The sequence below is a fragment of the Lagenorhynchus albirostris genome, chromosome 7, assembly GCF_949774975.1.
Source record: "Lagenorhynchus albirostris chromosome 7, mLagAlb1.1, whole genome shotgun sequence".
NCBI classification, from domain to species: Eukaryota; Metazoa; Chordata; class Mammalia; order Artiodactyla; family Delphinidae; genus Lagenorhynchus; species Lagenorhynchus albirostris.
The window spans coordinates 2,795,158-2,814,638 of NC_083101.1; the positions used below are offsets into that span (position 1 = coordinate 2,795,158).

General features: G+C 59.0%; 1 protein-coding gene across 1 annotated transcript in view; it reads right to left on the reverse strand.

Annotated features, from left to right (window-relative positions):
- Positions 1–11,817, reverse strand: part of BRD3 (bromodomain containing 3) — a 33,181-nt gene extending 21,364 nt beyond the window's left edge. The window contains exon 1 of the mRNA XM_060153929.1: positions 11,666–11,817. The gene's annotated coding sequence lies outside the window, so the exon portion shown is untranslated. The remainder of the gene's footprint in view (positions 1–11,665) is intronic.
- Between the last annotated feature and the right edge of the window lie 7,664 nt (positions 11,818–19,481).

The window sequence follows — 19,481 nt, forward strand, 5'->3', positions numbered from 1 at the left end:
CTGCGTGGCTAAGCTCACCGAGGTGAGCGTTCACCCCAGGCCACAGGGAGTCCCGAGGTGTGGAAACACTTGGGACCCCAGCAGGGTCTGTGAGGTCTAGGGGCGACACATGCAAAAGGTGCTGGATGCCCCACGGCCTGGGGGACGGCACGTGGCAATGGGACCTCCCCCTCTCTGCAAACAGGAATGTTGCCCCCAGCACCTCCACTGGAACGAGGCGGGGGGCCCCCCCATGCACTCACAGCCCTGCAGGGACGTGCGGATGACCGCAGGGGTCGCAGTGTCCCCCGTCAGGTTGTGCCACAGAGCACCCCCCACGGCGGAGGCAGGCGCCTGGCTTGTCCTCTGTCCCCGGCAGCCTGGGCACCAGCTCAACAGGGAGGAAGGAAGGGAGGGCAGCTAGAGTGTGAGAGGTTGGGGGGCACCCCCCTCCCCAAGCCCCTTCCATCCCAGGAGCCAGGACCCATCTCCTGGGAAGGGCTGCGTGGCCAGGGAGGAGATTGGCAAGGGACAGCCGGGGCGCTCGAGCATGACCCTCTCCGGTGGGACATACAATCGCACAGGTCACCCCGCGCTGTCCCCTCTGGGGTGGCGGGCGGAGTAAAGGGGCCACGCAGCTCCCTGCTGGGACACAGCCTTCACTCCTTCACACGGAGCCCAGACCTCAGGGCCGGCACGTCCGGGGCGAGCGGAGCCGCAGCGAGAGCCTGGCCTTGCCTCTCCCGCAATCCCGCAGACCCGACAGCGACCCTGAGGGAACCAGACCCCGGCTGAGCATGGACGGGAATGCAGAAGGCCCCACGCCACCTTGGGACGCTCCCACGAGGGGCAGGAAGATGATGGACGTCCCCAGCACTCAGGGCCTCACACCCACCGCATACGGGCCCCAAGGCTGCTTTCTCCCTTTCTGCTGGCGGTTCTGAACCGGTGGATTTTTTTTTTTCTTTTTAAGAACGTGTTACTTTTGCAAAAAGAAAGAAGTGTAAAGGGATTTCTCTTTTGGAAAAATGTACAAACATGGCCAAGCATCTCAGAGCTCGTCTCCCTTCCTCTGGGGCCTGGGGACACTGCCCCAGAGTCTGGGCACAGGCCAGGCAGCCCCGTGTGCTCCGTCCAGGGGAAATCCGGGGGCCGCGACGACCCCGAAGTCTTGGCTGGACCTCGGCAGGGCCACCAGTGGGAGGCGCCGTCGGCCACCCCCGTGTCGCCCGGAGGGCCGAGAAATCCCCCCAGCGCCCAGCTGTCGGGGCAGCAGAGGGACGAGGATGGATGCCAAGGGTGCCGCCCAGCTCCCCGCCGCCAGCAGCTGTGCTGTCCGTCAGCCTCCCGGTCTGGGCGGGGGTCAGGGCCACATTCTGAGACCGGAAGGCACAGGCTGCTTCCAGAGAGAAGCTGGAACTTAAACAGTCTACCAGCTGACCCTGTCACAGGGCTGAGCCCTGAACCGCCATCAGTAACGGACAAGAGGTGTGGAGGGACATGGGGGTTTGAAGCAACAGGAAGGGGAGACTGTGGGGGAGTCCCCCACTACCCGCGCCCAGGGTCCCCCGGCCGCACAGGAACAGACTCTCACCATGCTTCCTGGAGAAGCACCAATTAATGCACTGGGTGGTCAGCCACGGCCAGGAGCCCTTCACACCTCTGCTGAGGGTGAGACACCATGTGGTCCTATGAGGTCAATGACCAGGCCCATCGCACAGATGACAGAGCTGAGGCTCCCCCATCCCTGGGCTACGTCCTGAGCCTGCCCACGTGGAGATTCGGGGACATAAGCCCGGGACCCCGCGCCTCCCCGACCTGGCTCCTGGCATCACGGGTGACACAGGGTGAGAGGAGGAGCCGGCAGCTAAGGAACCAGATGACCCCACTGCAACCAACGGCAAGGCCACCTGGCGAGCCCTGGGGGCAGGCCACAGGCCAGCAGTGCCCCTCCAAGTCCCTGGCCTGATCCTAACTTCCGGCCAGAGATGCAAAGAGGGCCCCAGACACGAGGAGCACTCAGAAGGGCAGCGGGGAGTGCCCACTTGGGCCTGCCACACCGGGGTCCAATGCCAGCTCCCCTCCTGGCTGAGCCCCGGCAGCACGGCCATCAGTTGTCTAGTGCCCCCAACGCAGCCCCACGGATGGAGGCATGGCTCCCCACCCACGAGGACGTGGGAGGCCAGGGACATCATGGAGAGTGCTTAGAGAGCTGGGTGACACTGGCCCCTCGGGTGGAAAAAAGGAGGTGCCCGTGGTTCCCAAGCCACGCAGGGAGGGGCCACAGCAAAGGGACAGAGCCCAAGGGTCCCTGGATACCCACCTCTGCATGCCATGAAGACACCATGAGGTTACACTTGGGATGGACCCGTTTAAAACACAAATGCGGCTTCCCACTTCTCCCAGCTGCCACGTCCCGGCGCACCAGGAGCAACCCGTCACCCTCCTCCCGACCCCACGTGGTCCTGGCAGGGAACCACAGGCCACCCAGCTGAGCCGCCCTGGCCGGAGCCGGCGAGCTGCGCAGGAGACGACGAAGGTGCAGACGGAGGCGGCCTGTCCATCGGAGAGCAAGGAAGGAACCTGCTCCTCCGCACAGCTCCCCTCGGGCCGGTCCCCTCCCGGTGGCCACTGGCCCCTCGTGGGAACACAGGCCATGCCAGGCCCCACCCAGGAGAGAGGCCTGGTCACCCTGCCCAGCAGGCCTCACCAGCTGGGGACCCAAAGTTGCCATGGGGGCCGCCAGACCTCGTCCTCGAGGGAATCCCAGTGGGGTGCCCACAGGCCCCCAAATCAAGGGAAACAAGGCAAATTCAGAGTGGGGAGTGGGTACCAGAAGGGTCCGGCCCGCTCCCATGTTCCAAGCCATTGAGGCTGGGCGGAGACACCACGAGGGGCCACAGAAGGAGCAGACAGAAGGTCCGGCTGGGACCCCACCCCGGGTTCCCTGGTCAGCCCGTGGCACCCAGAGCTCCCAGGCGGCGTACCAGCCCAGGCTCTCACCACGTTGCCGAGCTGCCCCCTGGGGGCGGGAGCAAAGCCGCCCCAGACGCCCACCCTCCTGGGACAGCCCGTGAGCCCCGGGAACACCTGACATCCCCTCTCCAGCACTCGGACACGAGAAGGCATCGCCCACCGGGAACGGGGGGAGCAAACACCGCCCCCCGGCCTCATGGGACAGGCCAGAGCCTGACAGCCGCTCTCCCCGAGCCAGGCGTGTCCTGAGTGAACCTTTCGGGTCTCAGAACCCAGCCAGTGCACCATTCCGTGGGGTGGGGGGAGGGGGTCTCCCAGAGACACCCCCAGCCCCCTGGGTCTGAGATAACATACCAAATCAGACACGACATTCTGCAGGGACACATACAAATGTTCAGTCTAAGAGGAAAAAAGGACCACAGACAGCCTCGTATCCGCTGTCAAGGGTCAGCTTTCAGCGCAAAAGGATCGGGAGAGAAGCTCACCCCTCCGCAGAGAAGTGTTCTGGGGTCGCAGCTGGAACGGAGGGAGGCGGCCCATCACGGGGGTCAGGAGGGAGGACGGCCGGGGCAGGCGAGGTGGCGGCTCCTGACCCCAGCGCCTGTGCCCTGGGCCAGCTTGGGAGAAGCACCTGCCGGGCAGTGAGGCAAGAGGCATCTACCTCAACGCCCGTCTCTCGGACCATCTCTGGGATCCAACGTCAACGCCCTGGGGGTGACGGTGGCGCTGTGGCCTTTTATAACTCTTAAAGAGCCCTTGTCTTTTAGACGTGGGCACCAACGTCTTACGAAGGAAATGTGCCGGGAGCTTGCCCCGTGATAACGGGGAGGTGGGAAGGGGGCTGAAATGAGCGGGGGTCTGGAGGGGACAGGATGGAGCAGGGGTGCTCGTGGCAGAAGCTGAGTACTCTGGGGGCCTCTGCTGTCTCTCGACTGGCCACACTGGAAAGCCCCTGCCCCACCCATTTCCCTGGGTGCTCAGGACCCTGCTGCCCACCACCACAGCAACAGCGAGATTTGGGGGACATGACCCTACTCCTCGTGCCACACCCCCCCCACCCCCGCCTGGCAGGGCAAAGGACTACAGGTGAGGGGGTGGGGGGAGATGGACTCAGGCAGGACAACCCGGGACCGGGTGGGGCAGTGCAGGTGACAGAGCCCAACGCCCTAAACCCAGACGTATAAAACCCTCAAGTTACCGGCTCTCCCCTTCACCACCCCCAAGCCCCCAGCGGGACAGGCGTGTCTCATCTCCTGCGGGCAAAGACGTGCAGCCCGATCTCACCGGCGTCACAGCCCACCGGGCCCGCTCCACACGGCCGAGCTGGAAGCCAGCCTTCTAGGAGGTGGGGTTCGGAAAGGAGCCTTGAGGATCCGCTGGCCCGGATGGTGGTGCACACCGCGCGGGGACACCCGGGCCAAGGGCAGGGACGGGGCCCCACCCCTCAGAGGGGAAACCGAGGCTCGGAGAATCTCCCCCACCCCCACCTCCCGGGGCTGCCCGACGGGGCGGGAGGCGGCACCACAAACGGGGCGAAGGTCAGAGTGAAGACAACCTTCCCTCGAAAGCACCCAGAGAGGAAATGCTCAGACAGACCACAAAAGCCCTTGAACAGCAAGAGAAAACCCAGAGACGGGGCTTCTGGTGGGATCCTGAGGAAGCGTCCAGAAAGCCAAACGGCTGGCCAGCGGCAGGCGGGGGACACAGGCCAGTCACCCCACCCTCCAGAGTCACACACTCGCCACTCCGTGAGGGACTCACGGGAGCTGGACACACCTGGCTGCAGACCGGGGCAGGCGGACCCGGAGGTCATGGCCATCTCCCCGCCCCTGGACTCATCCTCTGGGACCCACCTCATTCCTCCCTGGGGAACTGGAATCGGAAATAAAGTGCAGAGAACCGGCCCCTGTAGGCTCGCTCAGCCCAGAGGGACACATCAGAAGAGCCTGGACACCAGGGCTATTCAGGGTCCTGGACAAACAAGGAGAGAGAGAGTGGGGACCTCTGTCCAGGTGCCACTGTGGGCAACACCCTGAAAACGCAGCAGCAGCAGCTCCGGCCCTCCCACCACAGACAGGACCACAGCAGGCAGAGGAGGGCACTCCTGGGCAGCCTGGACCCCGACAGGTGTCGGGGGGGGGTGCTAGATGGAGGATGCCGGACAGAAGGGCAGAAAGAGCCTCACTCACCAGCATCAGGGGAAGGGCCTCCAGCCACGGGGGCGGGGATGAGGCCGGGGGTCAGAGGAGGAAGCAGGTGGAGGGGGTCCTCAGGAGGCTCCTAGGTTGGAGGGCGTTGCGCCTGAAGGGGGAAGTCCTGAGCCACATTCAGGACGGAGGGGAGGCTTGTAGGGGGTGCTGACGTTCAGAGGGGTGATCAGAGGTAGGAAAAAAGCCAGGGAGTGACTCCACCATCCTGGGGGGGGGAAGGGGGAGGGGGGAGGGGCAGGGCCTGCGCTCCCTCCGCCTTCCCTCTCGCCCTGCTCAGACCCACCGTCCTTCCTGAGTCGGGTGACTCAGGGATCAGGTGAATCAGGCACCCCTGGGGGCCCCGACTCCCTGGGCCCCATCCTGGCGTCCGTGTGGGTCACGTGGGCTCCACTTTCCAGGTGGGGGGGCAGAGGCTCAGAGATCAAGGGGCACGAGGCCATCCAGTCAGAAGCAGAGCCAGGCTGTGAGCAATGCCGTCCACCCAACCCCAAAGACTCCTCCACCTGACCTCCCTGGTGGCACGGTGGTTAAGAATCCGCCTGCCGATGCAGGGGACACGGGTTCGAGCCCTGGTCCGGGAAGATCCCATGTGCCGCGGAGCAACTAAGCCCGTGCACCTCAGCTACTGAGCCTGTGCTCTAGAGCCCGCGTGCCACAACTACTGAGCCCACGTGCCACAACTACAGAGCCCGCATGCCAGAACTACTGAGCCTGCGCTCTAGAGCCCACGAGTCACAACTACCGACGCCCGCGCGCCTAGAGACCGTGCTCTGCAGCAAGAGAAGCCGCCGCGATGAGAAGCCCACGCGTGGCAACGAAGACCCAACGCAGCCAAAAGTAAATAAATAAAACAAATAAACTTATTAAAAAAAAAACACTCCCTCACTGCCTCCCGGAGCTCCTGCAACAATCCCGCAGAGACAGGGGCGGCGAGCTGCAGGAAGGGGCAAGGCCCGCCACCCCAGCTCCTTTGCCCCCGGGCAGCCGGGCCTCAGGAAACAGGATCCGTGCGGGCAGGGTCGGCTTCCGTGACAGACGGAGCCCACTGCCTCCTCCCGTGGGGCCCCAGGGGACGTTAGGTGGGCGAGCGGGGGTCCTCCGCACACTGGGCCCTGCTGGCCACCACCCCCTGCCCACCCCCTGCCCGGGCAGGGAGCAGTGCTACCACGGCTGCCCCCGAAGGGGCTCTGCCTGGAGCGCCTTAGCCCCGACCAGGGCCCCAAGCCCACCGTTGGTCTGGATCACTTCTGCTCCCCACCGGCAAGGGGCCCCATCGGTCCCACGGAACGTCTGCAGCACCCCGAGGCCTATGGGGTCTCCTGAGGCACCCTGCCTGGCCCACTGAGGGGCCGGCAGCCACGGTCCCCCTTCCTGACGCCACCATGTCCTCTCGGCTCTGCACCCCCGGCACCCAAGCACCTAAGGCTCCTTCTCGATCCAGTTTTCCCTGATGCCCCATGTTTCTCCCCAGCCCGCCAGCCCCCCTCGGGGAAGCCAGCCTCTGAAGGTTTCCCTTCTGGCCAGAACGTCGGCCTCACCGTGGACCCGAGATACCGGCTCTGGTGGGCGTCGCCAGCCCTGCTGAGTGGGGCTCACTGCTCAGGGCAGGGGTCAGGCCAGCCGCCCCCGCCCCACCTCTGTGAGGCTGTCTCCTCCCACCTTTCAACCAACCCACCCAAAAGAAAAACCAACTGCAAAACCACAAGAAGCCGCTGTACCAGCGGTGTGTGATGTGTGTGTGTGGGGGGGGGGCGTGTTAAGCTCCATGGGGCTTCTGGGAGGGGGGTGAGGGACCCACCACTCAAAGGGGAAGGTCAGGGGACACAGTGAGTGAGGATAGCGTGACTGGCACCACACTTTGTCTTGGAGAGGGAAAGGGGGGACCATCCTCTCTGCTAGGGGTCAGGCGGTCACATGCACTTACGGGGGGACCCGGCCCTGCGAGCACCAAGGCTCGGCGTGCTGTCATCACCCACGGGGGGTGTTCTGTGCCCGTCCCAACAGAACACTCCCCCATTCAACGCCCGACGCGTGTGCGTTAGCAACCCCAGAAACCCCGAGCCAGGCACTGTACCCCAGACCAGGCCGAGGAAGTGGCGTCCCCCCAGGTCCCTCTCAACTGAGACCCCAGGGAGAAGCCCGCAGAGGGAAGCTCTGACCCCATCACCCCACCTAACAGACGGCACATGAGCCGGAGAGGGCCTGGGAGGCCACGGAGCCCAGAGGCACAGAGGCAGGCGAGCAGACTGGGAGCCCCCGACCACTGCCGGATCCTGATGTCGAGGGGCAGCCAGCCCTCCACACCCCTCACCCTAGCTGCCCCTCGGGGTCAGCGGCAGGAAGGGCAGCCCGCCGGCGCCAGCCCAGAGCGGGGCCGAGGATAGGATGGCGCAGCCTCGGTAAACCAGGGTCCGAGTTAGGCTCTCATCTCCCCGACCCTGCCCAACACAAACACATTCCGCGGGTGCCCACGCCTTTCCAGAACAGCAGGTGCTCCCATGGGAGGGCTGTCCGGAGCCTGGGAGCCCTGGAGAGGGACCGGCACCCCTTCCGGCAACCAGCACCAGGCTTAGCTCAGGCTCCCGAGGGCTGGGCACCCTGGCCCGCCGTCGCTGGGACGTTTCCCACAGCCCAAGTACTCGCAACAGACCGCATCCTGCTGCCCCTCCCAGCCTGCGGGGCGTGGGGGGGGGTCTGTCATCCCAGGGGACAGTCACACGGTCACTGGTGTCTCCCCACCCCAGACCTATGACAACCTGGTGGCAGCTAAGACAACAGAGCACAGGGTGGGTGTGCGCCTTATCTGGAGTGCACAGCCAGCAGGGCCCCAGCTCTTGACAAGCAGCACCAGGCTGGCACCACCACGGCTCTGCCCGACGGCGCAAGCGGGCTTGGAGCTGGGCAGCACCCCGTTCCTGCCCTGCCTTTCCCTTTGCTCCCGAGTTTCACCCCTGAGACACCGTCAGGCCAGACTGCCCCCAAGCTCCGCCTCCTCCTGGTAATGCGTCACGAGGGTCCAGCCACACGACACGCATTCGGCCTCACAGGAGGCGAGGGCGTTCCTGCCCCCGCGTACCGGGGACCTCGGCGGGGACCCTGGAGCCCCATCTCCTCACGAGGGTTTGGCACCTGTGACACAGGTACCCCCAGCCCCCCCGAACACCCTCCGGATCACACTCCTGAACATCACTGTGGAAACGCCGCCACACGGGTCACCAGGCCCAGCTGCCAGCACTGGCAGAAAAATCCCACTGGGGCGCCTGAAGGCCCCCCCCCGCCCCGCATCCCAAGTGGCAGTTCCCAAGCAGCGGTGAAAGGACTCTCCCAGGCACCTCGTGACCTTCCGGTGCACTCTCCCAGCACTGCAGCAGGAAGGGAGGGGGGCTTCCCCCCAAGTGCACCTGCCGGTTCTAACTCGAGGTTACAAAGGCCCTAAAAAAGGGGTTAGGCTGAGAACTGATTCTCCTGTGGGATAGTTAAAACCTGGCAAAAGAAATAAACACTCACCCACAGCACTGACACAGCAGAGCCTCCGGCCTCCGGACAGACACCCCCACACAGATAACCGTCATCTCCGCTCCAGATCCAGAAAGTGACGCTTTGCCTTTAAGAGGCCCGTGCTTCTCAGAGGCAGGACCACAGGCACCCGGAGCAGGGGTGCAGGTGCCAAAGGGATTCACAATGGGCGGGGCGGGGTGGCTGAGAAGGTGCAACAAGCCACTCACCACCTGGGCACCTACCAGCAGCCCCGAGCCAAGCACACTGGGCAGTGCGCGCTGCTCTGACACCTGCCGCAACCAGGGGGCAGAGCCTCGGGTGGGACGGCGGGCGGGCTCCCAAGCAGGGGGCTCCCCTGACAAGTTCCCAGCAGGCAGGAATACGGCCAGCAGGACACTGCTTTCTGCCACAATTCACTAAAGTCTCCTTCGGAAGCAAGGAATGCTGACTAGATACGGCCCTGCTAATGCAGGGTCTGTGGGCCCTGCCTGGGGGTTCTGTCGCTTTACAGCTAGACCATCACGTGGGGAGACGGGAAAGGCGGACCAGGCTACTCACTCACCCACCCACACGACCGCCCCGAAAATCCAGCGACCTGCAGAGAGGCTTGAAGCAAGCGGCCAGATGCAGCCGCTCGCTGGGGGGCGGTGGACCCCCCCCCCACTCCCGACCCGGCCCAGCTCCCCCTGGACCCACTGGATGAGAGCCGCTCTCCCGAGGAGAACAGGGCCCACCAGCGGCGGACGGAGAGCCAGGCAGACGCTGGAGCCGGCCCGCTGGTGCCGAACCAACCACTCCACTCGGGGCCGCGGCCAGCACTCCCCAGGGAAAGCTCTGTCGCCGAGAACCAGGAAATGGCCGTGCGCCTCGCCGCTTGCCCGGCGCAGGGCTCGGGCAGCTGGCAACTCGCCAGCCTGGAGGAAGAGGGCGCAGGAACAGCCGCCGGCTGCGGCGGGCGGTAGGCGGTTCGCTTTTTACCCCGCCACCACCCCCACTTTCACTTTCTGCCCGTGACCGCTCTGCTGGGCCAGGCAGGCAGGAGCAGAATATTTACAAATCCTCTCCCTTTATTCAGAGCTCACTTCCCAAGCACGCGCGGGCAGTGGTGGAGAGAAAGCAATTACTCCACTTTCTAAAAACAAAACAAAAATTGACCTGGTGCTGCCCGTCCCTCCTCCCCGGACGTCCCCGTGGCAGGGCTGGGACTGGATCGAAGCTTCTGAGAAGCTGCTTGGGGCGGGATTCCAGAGTCCTGGGGCCCCCGAGGTTACCAGAAAGGTCAAAGCGAAATGGCCCCACACCGCCCGCCCCAGATGCCGTGTGCCCTATCTCTCCCGATCTGTAACCACCAGCACACATCAAGGCCTCAAGACAGAAAAGGGCAAACACAGAGCTTTATTTGCAAATGAGAGGCCGCACTCAGGGCTGCCAGAGGACGGAGGGAGGGAGGGGGGAGGGAGGGAGGGAGGGAGGGAAGGAAGGAGGTCCCTAACTCCTGAAGACTCAGCCTTGCACGGGTTCAGGCCTTTTCTTGTTACCCTTGAAAGCCAACTACTCCCCCAGAAGACATGCCGCCCAGGCAACTTTGCGTAGATTTCAGGATCTCCCCAGGGCCACTCCATGGACCCAGGAAAAGAACTCCTATTTTAAAGAAAGAGTCAGGAAGAAGGCCTACAAAAGCAGGATTAAAAAAGAAAAACAAAAAAAAACTTTCTTCACTTGGGGGGGGGCACGAGGAGGAGGGGCCAGAGCGACTCCTTCATTTACTTGCCTTCCGCCCTCCAGCCAGTTTGCACACTGATACCCAATGCCACCTCCCCATTAACTCTGCAGCCACAACCCAGGGAACACACGGGGGCACCCCAGTTATGCACTTTTGGGTAGAAAGCTTTCAGCCAAAATGAAGGATCGCAGGATGGTCAGGGACTGGGCCCAATGGCGGGAACCCTCAGGATGGACCACGGGACCGCCCCACGTGGGTCTCCAGGCGGACCGGTTCCGTACCCCCACTTTCATCTTTCCAAAACTGCGCCCTAGCCCCGAGGGAAAGGAGGCGGCCCAAGACCTCCACCCCGGCCTGCCCCCGGATGAGCAACCGGTGGAGGAAGAGGACTCCCCCGAGCCCCAGCTTTATTCACGGGGAGCCCACGAGGGCCAGGGGGCCGTGTGAGGTTTGGGGTGAGTACTTCTCCCCGATGAGCTTGTGCCGTGCTGTCAGGCCGCGGCCCACCCTGAGTGGGAAGGAGAGCACGCATCCCCGCTCCTCCCGCAACTCAACCTCGCCCGGATTAAGCGCTTTTCGGGCTGATTTCAAAATGGGAACTGGGTCTCCTCTTGGCCGCGCTGCAACGACCCAGCAACTCCAAAGGGCTCAAAGTCAGCTCGGGCGCCTAACTCTGGAGAAATCGGCCTCCACGCCACGCCGCCCGCTCCCGGGCCCGGCCTCGCCCCCCACCCCGGCCGCGGCTACGGCCCCCGCGCGAGACCCGCGGCCAGGAGCCAGGGCGGGCGGGACGGGCGCGGGGAAAGGGGCGCGGGGAAAGTGGCGCCGAAGCGCACCTTCCCCTCCACGTCCGCCCCGATCCCCCCTTCGAAAGATGGCGGGCGGAGGAAAGGGGGAAAAAAATCCTTTCCGTGAGGGAGGGCGCGCGGGAGATCGCTGGCGCGGGGCGCGCGGGCCGTGCCAACTCCGGGCTGCGCGCCCCGGCCGCGGCGACGCCCCCGAGCCCGGGACGCGGGCGGCCGGGAGGGCGCGGGAGGAGGGGAGAGGGCCCGCGCCGCCGCCGCCGCCGCCGTCGCGACCCCGGGCCGCCGCCGCGCTTTGTTGCATCGTGGCCGCGCACAAAGGCGGAGGCGGCGACGGCGTCCCGGGCGCCCGGCTCCCCGGACGCGCCGGCGGCCTGCGCGGGGCGTACGGGGCCGCGCTCCCCGCCCCGCCCGGCCCGCCGCCACCCGCGCCGCCCGCCGCCCCGCGCGCGCAAGGAAGCAAGAGAAAGGCGTACTTGGCCTCGGCGGCTCCTGCGGCCGTCCCCTCCCGGCCCGCGCGGCCGGCTCCTCTTTGGCTCGCCGGCCCCGGCAGCATAATAGACGCGCCGGAGCCGAGCAGGGCTCATGCGCTGCGCCGCGGCGCCTGGCGGGAGTCGTAGTCCGCGGCCGGGCCCGCGCCGGGGCCGCCCAGGAGAGGCCATGGCGCGCGGACTACATGTCCCGGCCCCGCCAGCGCCGCGCCCCGCCCCGCCCCGCGCGCCCCCGCCCGCCGCCCGCCCCGCCGACCCGGCCGCGAGCGGGCCCGGGCCGGGGGGCGCGCGGGGGCGGGGCGCGGCGCCGGCGGCTACTCGGGGACCCGGCGCGGCCCTCCCGCGCGCCCTCCCGCGCAAGGGACGTGCGCCTCTGGGCGTATTTCCTGGTGCTCGGGGAGGCGCGCAAAAGGCGGGAGAGCGGCCAGCGCTCGCCCGCCGCTGCCGCCCGCACCGGAGGACCCCGGAGTCCGGGGGGCCGCCCTCTAACCTCAGGCGCGCACGGTCTGGGCGGCGCGTACCTGCCGGGCGCCCATGTTTGTAAACAAACCGCGTGCCTAATTAGCCTGGCGGGGGCGCGCGCAGGAGGGCGGGGGCGGGGCGTCGGCGCGCGCGCAGGGGCGGCCCCGCCCGGGGAGGAGTCTCGCTCGGTCGCGCCCCTATCTACCTACCTCCCACAACCCCCCACCTCCCGTTCCCACATCAGGCCAGGGCCTGGGCCCCCGAGCTCGCTGTTGTGGGAGCGGGCGCCAAGTCCCAGGAGCTGGCGAGGAGCAGGGGATGTTCCCGGCTCTTCCCGGAGACCTGGCCCCCCCAGCCTCTTTTCCCATCTGCCCAGTGAGGGGCAGGAATGAGATCAAAGGTCCCTAGCCTGAGGTTCCAGCAGTGGGCCACAAAGGTAAAAACTGGGGACTCTGGCCCTTTTTCTGTATTTTGAAAGGTTCAGCTCGTGGACACGTTTCAGATCTTATTTTCAGTGGCAGTTCCTCCTGTGTATACATTAAGTTTTTATCCAGCTGTAACTTAAGGTGGACGCACGTTGTGTATATTAAACCCCCATAAAAAGTCAAAAACAAAACAAGTTTTCCTTGGTACCCACTGAACCTGCCAACTACAAGGTCGAGTTTCCTCGTGTGGGCTGAACCCCTCCCAAGCCCCTGGGGTCACTGGGTTTATTTTAGGTTGCGCAAGAGCGCTACTACCGCAAACACACACGTCTTTATAACATTAAAGTCAGTGACGACTCGGCTGAGCCCATGCAGCCCCACACCCACCCAGGACAGGCCTTCTGTGCCCGGCTTACAGGTGAGGCAACTCTGGGAGGTGGGTGAAGTGGCCCTGGGTCACAGAGAGCTGAGATGCCAAAGCCTTGCGTCCTGGGAAACACAGCTTGTAGGAGAGTCCAAAACCTCCCCCCACCCTCCCCACTGTCCCTTTCCTGGGAGCACAGGACTTCCTGCAGCCCCGGATGTCAGACTCTGGCTGGGGAAGACCTTTGCCTTTTTAGTTTACAAAGTGGGAGAAAGTCGAAAGAGGGAAGCGTGGACGGCGAGGACCTGCAGGTTGACTCCTTCGGAACCATCACCCTGGTTGCATCCCTCCCGAAGCCCGAGTTTGGTACTCCAGTTTACAGACTTCTGTTTTAGTCACCTCCAAGGCTACATCCCCTTCCTTCCACCTGGGTCTCATTCTCTTGGACATTCTGGGGTCTCTGGCCGTCAGCATGTTCCACCTCACTGCTAGAAACGATCCCACCTCTCTCCTCACGAGGCCGAAACAGAGAGCCTCTCCACCTGGTCTTACGTTGCAGGGCTTGGATGGAGCGCACACAGAGGCCACCCGAACCAGCCAGGCTGGCAAGGCTGCCAACTGAATGCCCAGGACCCTGATGAGCCTCCTCTGCCCTGCCACTGACCTGAGGAGTCCCTCCCAGGAGTAGAGCAGGACCCTGGGCCACCCTGGGAGCCTGGCTCTGATGGAAGGACCTAGGTCTCTGCCTCTCCCTGCCCCGTGCCCAGCGGTGCTGTGTGCCCGCTCACCCACAGCCCAGGGAGCTCGGTGGCGTGATCTTCCCTGAGGCTGGAGAAATCCCTGGAGGCAGAATCTGTAGGAAAAATGTGACCGATACTCATTTGAGCATCTCAGCCCCTGGGCTAACTACCCCTCAAGCCTAGTGCAGGAGCCCCTCCCGGGGGCTTCTTGGGAAGCCCCAGGCTTCCCCAGGCTGCCTTGGGAAGGGATTTGGGTGGCCCTGACTGTCCCCACCACCACCACTAGCCACCGTCTTCTCCCTTCCCAGGCTCTTGTAGCTCCAACGCCAGAGGTTGGGCCTCCGTGGACTGCTGTGTGCCTGGGGTACGGCCACTTAATCTCCCCAACCGGGCTTTCCTCATCTGTCAAAGGAGGATTAAAAATAGGACGTCATCCTGCAGCTGTGGGAGGGGAAAGACGATGCAGGCTGGGCCTCTGGCCCCTCTTGGTCGTGGCTCACCTCTCTGCCTTGGTCTCTTATTACTGGGCTGTTTATTGGCTGTCTCCACCCTCCAGCATGGCAGCTCCCTGAGAGCAGGGCTCTAGACCCCCAGGGCCTACAATAGGTCTGGCGTGTCATGGGTGCCCAATAAATATTTGCTGAGTGAATAAACTTTCTCTTCTGCACATCTGTCCCACTCTCCAGGCTCCATCTGCAAAACTTGGCATAGCCAGACCATTACCAGCTAAGGCAGCTGCCCCGATCTCCCCCACTGGAGCCCTGCAGACATTAAAGCCATGGTCTTAAAGCTTGCAGTTGGCCTTAAACCCTTGCTCAGGCCAGCCCAGGGCCCGGGCCTCGGCTCCCTCCTGCTGCCTCCTGCAGTCTTCACCCACGACGCCCCTGGAGGCACAGAGCAGTTATGTTATTGCTTTATAGTTAATACATGAGTCTCTTAAAAGTTTAGTCTCGGGCTTCCCTGGTGGTGCAGTAGTTAGGAGTCCACCTGCCAATGCAGGGGACACAGGTTTGAGCCCTGGTCCGGGAAGACCCCACATGCCGCAGAGCAGCTAAGCCCGTGCGCCACAACTACCGAGCCCGTGCACCACAACTACTGAAGCCTGTGCGCCACAACTACTGAGTCTGCGAGCCACAACTACTGAAGCCCGCACACCTAGAGCCCGTGCTCCACAACAAGAGAAGCCACTGCAGTGAGAAGCCCGCGCACCGCAACGAAGAGTAGCCCCCACTCACCACAACTAGAGAAAGCCCGCGTGCAGAAACGAAGACCCAACACAGCCAAAAATAATAAATAATTAAAAAAAAAAGTTGAGTGTGCATGAGTCCTTCCCCCAGAGGCTGATCAGCATTTGCAACAGCTAAAAAGGAATTTCTGTCTCCACCAAGCAAAGGCTGCACTACGGCTGATGGGGAGCAAAGGTTTCTACTTATATCAGTACAATCACATATGGACCATTTACTGTGAGCCACGCACTGGGTCAAGCGTTTTACATACATAATTTCCCTGAATCACCAATTTGGTGAAGCAGGAATAATTCTGCCCACTTTTTATAGATGAGAATGAAGGCGCTGTGAGGTTAAATTACTAGCCTGAGCTGTGGTTTGAACCCGGGGGGTGGGGTTCACATTTCACCTGCAAAATACATTCCAGGAGCTGCGTTGTGGTGGGAGAGATGAGGTGAGTGTTTGAGTCCGCAAACACCCAAGTACGTTAGTTGGTTCTCTTATAAAAGCATGGGGAGCCCCTGGGATGGGATGGAACTTGGAGTGAGCCATCTCACTTCCCTGTTTTTCCTGCTCCTAACATGAAAAATCATTATTACAAAAGTAATAATAAAGTCCTTAAAAACACAGTGTGGAAATGTCTTGGACATGACTTGGGGCTCAGGTGAACAGAGAGAGAGTGGGCTATGCTGCAGCTGCCTAAATATGGCCACAGAAAGACGGTCAGCAGGAGGCAGGGCGAGAAGACAGGTGGTGGCCCCCGGGGGTTTCAGTCTACCCGTCTGTGAAATAGGATAGTAAACACCTGCCTTGTAGGATCGTTGTGAGGGTAAATGCGGTAGACATTTTCATTCATAAGAGGGCACGTGCATTTGTTCGTTCACTCCAAAGGTGCTGATGGAGGGAATGGTGCCGCACACTCCCGCTTCCCAGCTCTGCAGGTACAAGAGGGAGCAAGACAAAGGGCCAGCTGCCGCAGAGCCGACGTGCTCCCGGGGATGCACAGACTATCAGAAATAAGTAAAATCTGCGGTGTGCCTGACTGTGCTCAGTGCTACGGAGAAAAATCAAGTCAGGAAGGGAGCTGGGGAGCTGGGGAGCTGGGCTAGTTGGCTCATGGCAGCTAAATATGGAAACTAGGATTGTGGGTGATTTTAGTTTATTTTTCTTCTTGATCATTGTTTTCCCATGGCAAACAGATTGCTATGAAATGAAAAATGAGTTTTGTTTGAAGAGGCGATCGTTGTGATACTATGGAGAGAGGGTTGGCCTCTCAATGCTTCAGTCCCTGGGTCTCCTGGAATCCTCGCTCAAAGTTTAGGTGCCCCTGGAATCCCTGTGGCTCTGATGGCTTAAAAGATGATGGAACCAGCCCTTCTTGGCTTTGCACCCACAGGAAAGCTTTCTGCACTGATGTCCTGTGACACCATGGCCCTGTCTGTGTCCCCTCCCTATGTCCTCTGCCTCTGAGAAGGAAACCCAAGACTATGAAATAAGTGTGTTTAAAATGATTGAAGATGTAAAATAATTTCTTTAAAAAGACTACCAAAAAATCTGGGAGTTTGGGGAAAAAAAATCCTAGAACTGCTAGAAATCAAAAATATAGGCTGCACGGAAATTTGAAACTCAGAGGAAGGGTAAATAGCAGCTTAGACAAAATTGAAGGAAGAATTAGCTCCCTGAAAGATAGATCTGAGGAAACCAACCAGAATAAAGGTCAGAGAAACAGAGACAGAAAATATTGTAAAAATTGGAAAATTCAGTTAAGAAAGAGGGAAGAGGGCTTCCCTGGTGGCACAGTGGTTGAGAGTCCGCCTGCCGATGCAGGGGACACGGGTTTGTGCCCCGGTCCGGGAAGATCCCACGTGCCGTGGAGCGGCTGGGCCCGTGAGCCGTGGCCGCTGAGCCTGCGCGTCCGGAGCCTGTGCTCCGCAGCGGGAGGGGCCACAGCAGTGAGAGGCCCGCGTACCGCAAAAAAAAAAAAAAAGAAAGAAAAGAAAAGGGGGTGAAGAAATATTTGAACAGATAAGAAGTGAAACTTTAACAGAATAGATGGAAGAAATGAATCCTTGGATCCAGGAAGCACAGGTCACAAGTAGTATGAACACGAGTGACTCCACACTTGAATGTATCATCGAGAAACTGAAAAAGCATCAAAGACAAAGAGATCTGAAAAGCAATTGGCTGAGGTGAAGTCAGCAAAAATGGCAGAGCAGAGAGCTCCAAGGGCCCAGGACTCCACAGAAACAGCACATAAACGTGCAAAAGCCATTAGAACTAACTTTATTTGAACTCTGAAAACTAACTGGGAAGACAGTCATGAAAAAGGTGGCTTCATCTCAGTAATTGAAGAAATCTCTGTTGACTCCCTAGCTGACCACCAAGCTCATCAAACACACTGCAGTGGCCACACAATAGAGAATCCTGGCTTTACAATATTGGTTCTGAAAAGTCACCAAACAGACGGCAGCAACAATGTACAGAGGCAGCCTCAACAAACCTCTGGACAGGAGGGAATCTGATTTCCAGAATTGCCACATTATAATATTAAAAATATCCAGTTTTCAAGAAAAGTGGACATGCAGAAAAACAGGAACGTATGGCCCACACACAGGAAAAGAAATTGAATAGAATCAATTATACATCAATAAAAAAGAAAGAAAGAAAGTGAATAGAAGCTGCCCCTAAATGAGCCCAAACACTGACTTACTAGACAAAGACTCTATATCAAAGCAGTTAATATTCTCAAGAGCTAGAGTGAACCATGTACGGGAGCTAAAGGAACCATGAACACAATATCTCACCAAGTAGAGGATAGCAATAAAGAGAGAGGAATTATAAAAAGAAGCCAAAAAGAAATTCTGGAGTTGAAATGAGCAATAACTGAAATTTTAAAATTCACTAGAGGGGTTCCATTGCACATTTGAGCAAGCAGGAGAAGCAATCAGAGATAAGTCAATTGAGATTATCCAAACTGAGGAACAGAAAGAAAAAAGAATGAGGAGAAATGGACAGAGCCTAAGAGACCTGTGGAATGCTATCAAGCGTGCTAATATATGTACAATGGAAGTCACAAATGAAGAAGGGAGAGAGGATGGTGAAGAAAGAATATTTTAAAAAATAATGGGCCAAAATGGCCCAAATTTGATGAAAGACATGAGTCTGCATATCTAAGAAGCTCACAAAGTTGATCCAAGTTGTGATAAACTCAGAGTTCTTCACATTATAATCAAAATTTCAAAAGACAAAGAAAAAATCCTGAAAGCAGAAAGAGAGAAGTGACTCACTGTGTACAAGGGGTTTTCCCAATAAGATCAATAGCTTATTTGTCATCAGAATCCCTGGAGGCCAGAAAGTGGCAGGATGATGTATTCAAAGTGCTAAAAGAAAAAAATTCCTGTCAACTGAGAATCATATAACTGGCAAAGTTATCTTTCAGAAAAGAAGGAGAAAGGGAATTCCCTCGTGATCCAGTGGTTAGGACTCTGTGCTTTCACTGCTAAGAGTGTGGGTTCAATCCCTGGTTGAGGAACTAAGATCCTGCAAGCCATGTGGTGTGGCCAAAAAGCAAAATAAAAAAACAACAAAAAAAGGAGAAATAAAGTATTCCCAGACAAACAAAAACTGAGAGAGTTTGTTGCTAGTAGACCTTCCCTTTAAGAAATGCTAAGTGGAGTCCTTCAGGCTGAAATGGATGGACATTAGACAGCAACTCGAATCCACGTGAAGAAATAAACAACAGGAAAGGTAACTACATAGATAAATATAAATGTCAGAATTAATGTATTTTGGTTATCAACACCTCTTTTTCCTCCATCTGATCTAAAAGGCAACCGTATAAAACAAAAATTATAAACCTATGACAGTGGACACACAATGTATAAAGGTATAATTTGTAACAGTAAACAACATGAGGGAGGGATGGCCCAATATAGGAGCAAAGTTTTGTATACTATTGAAACTAATCTGAAGTAGTTTATTATAAATTAAGATGGTAACTGTAACCTCCAGAGCAACCAATAAGAAAATAACTAAAAATATATATCATAAAATAGAGAAGAAAATGGTACAGTAACAAGTATCTATCTAACACTAAAGAAGACAGTAGTGGAAGAACTGGAGCACAGGAAAAGTGTAACATATAGAAAATAAGTTGCAAAATGACAGGAGTAAGTGTTTCTGTATAAGTAATTACATTAAATGTAAGTGGATTAAATTATCCAATTAAAAGGCAGTGATTGACAGAAAGGATAAAAGAAAAAAAAGTAATCCAACTATATGCTGTCTACAAGAGACTCACTTGAGAACCAAAGAAACAAATAAGTTGAAAGTAAAAGAATAAAAAAAGATATTTAATTTAAACAGTAAGCAAAAGAGAGCTGGAGTGCCTATTCTGATATCAGACAATGTAGACTTTAAGACAAAAATTGTTACAAGAAACAAAGAAACACATGAACTAATGATAAGGGCGGCTCAATGCATCAAGAAGATATAACAATAATAAACATGTATGCACATAATAACAGAGCCCTAAAATATATGAAGCAAAAACTAACAGAATTGAAGGGAGAAATAACAGTTCAA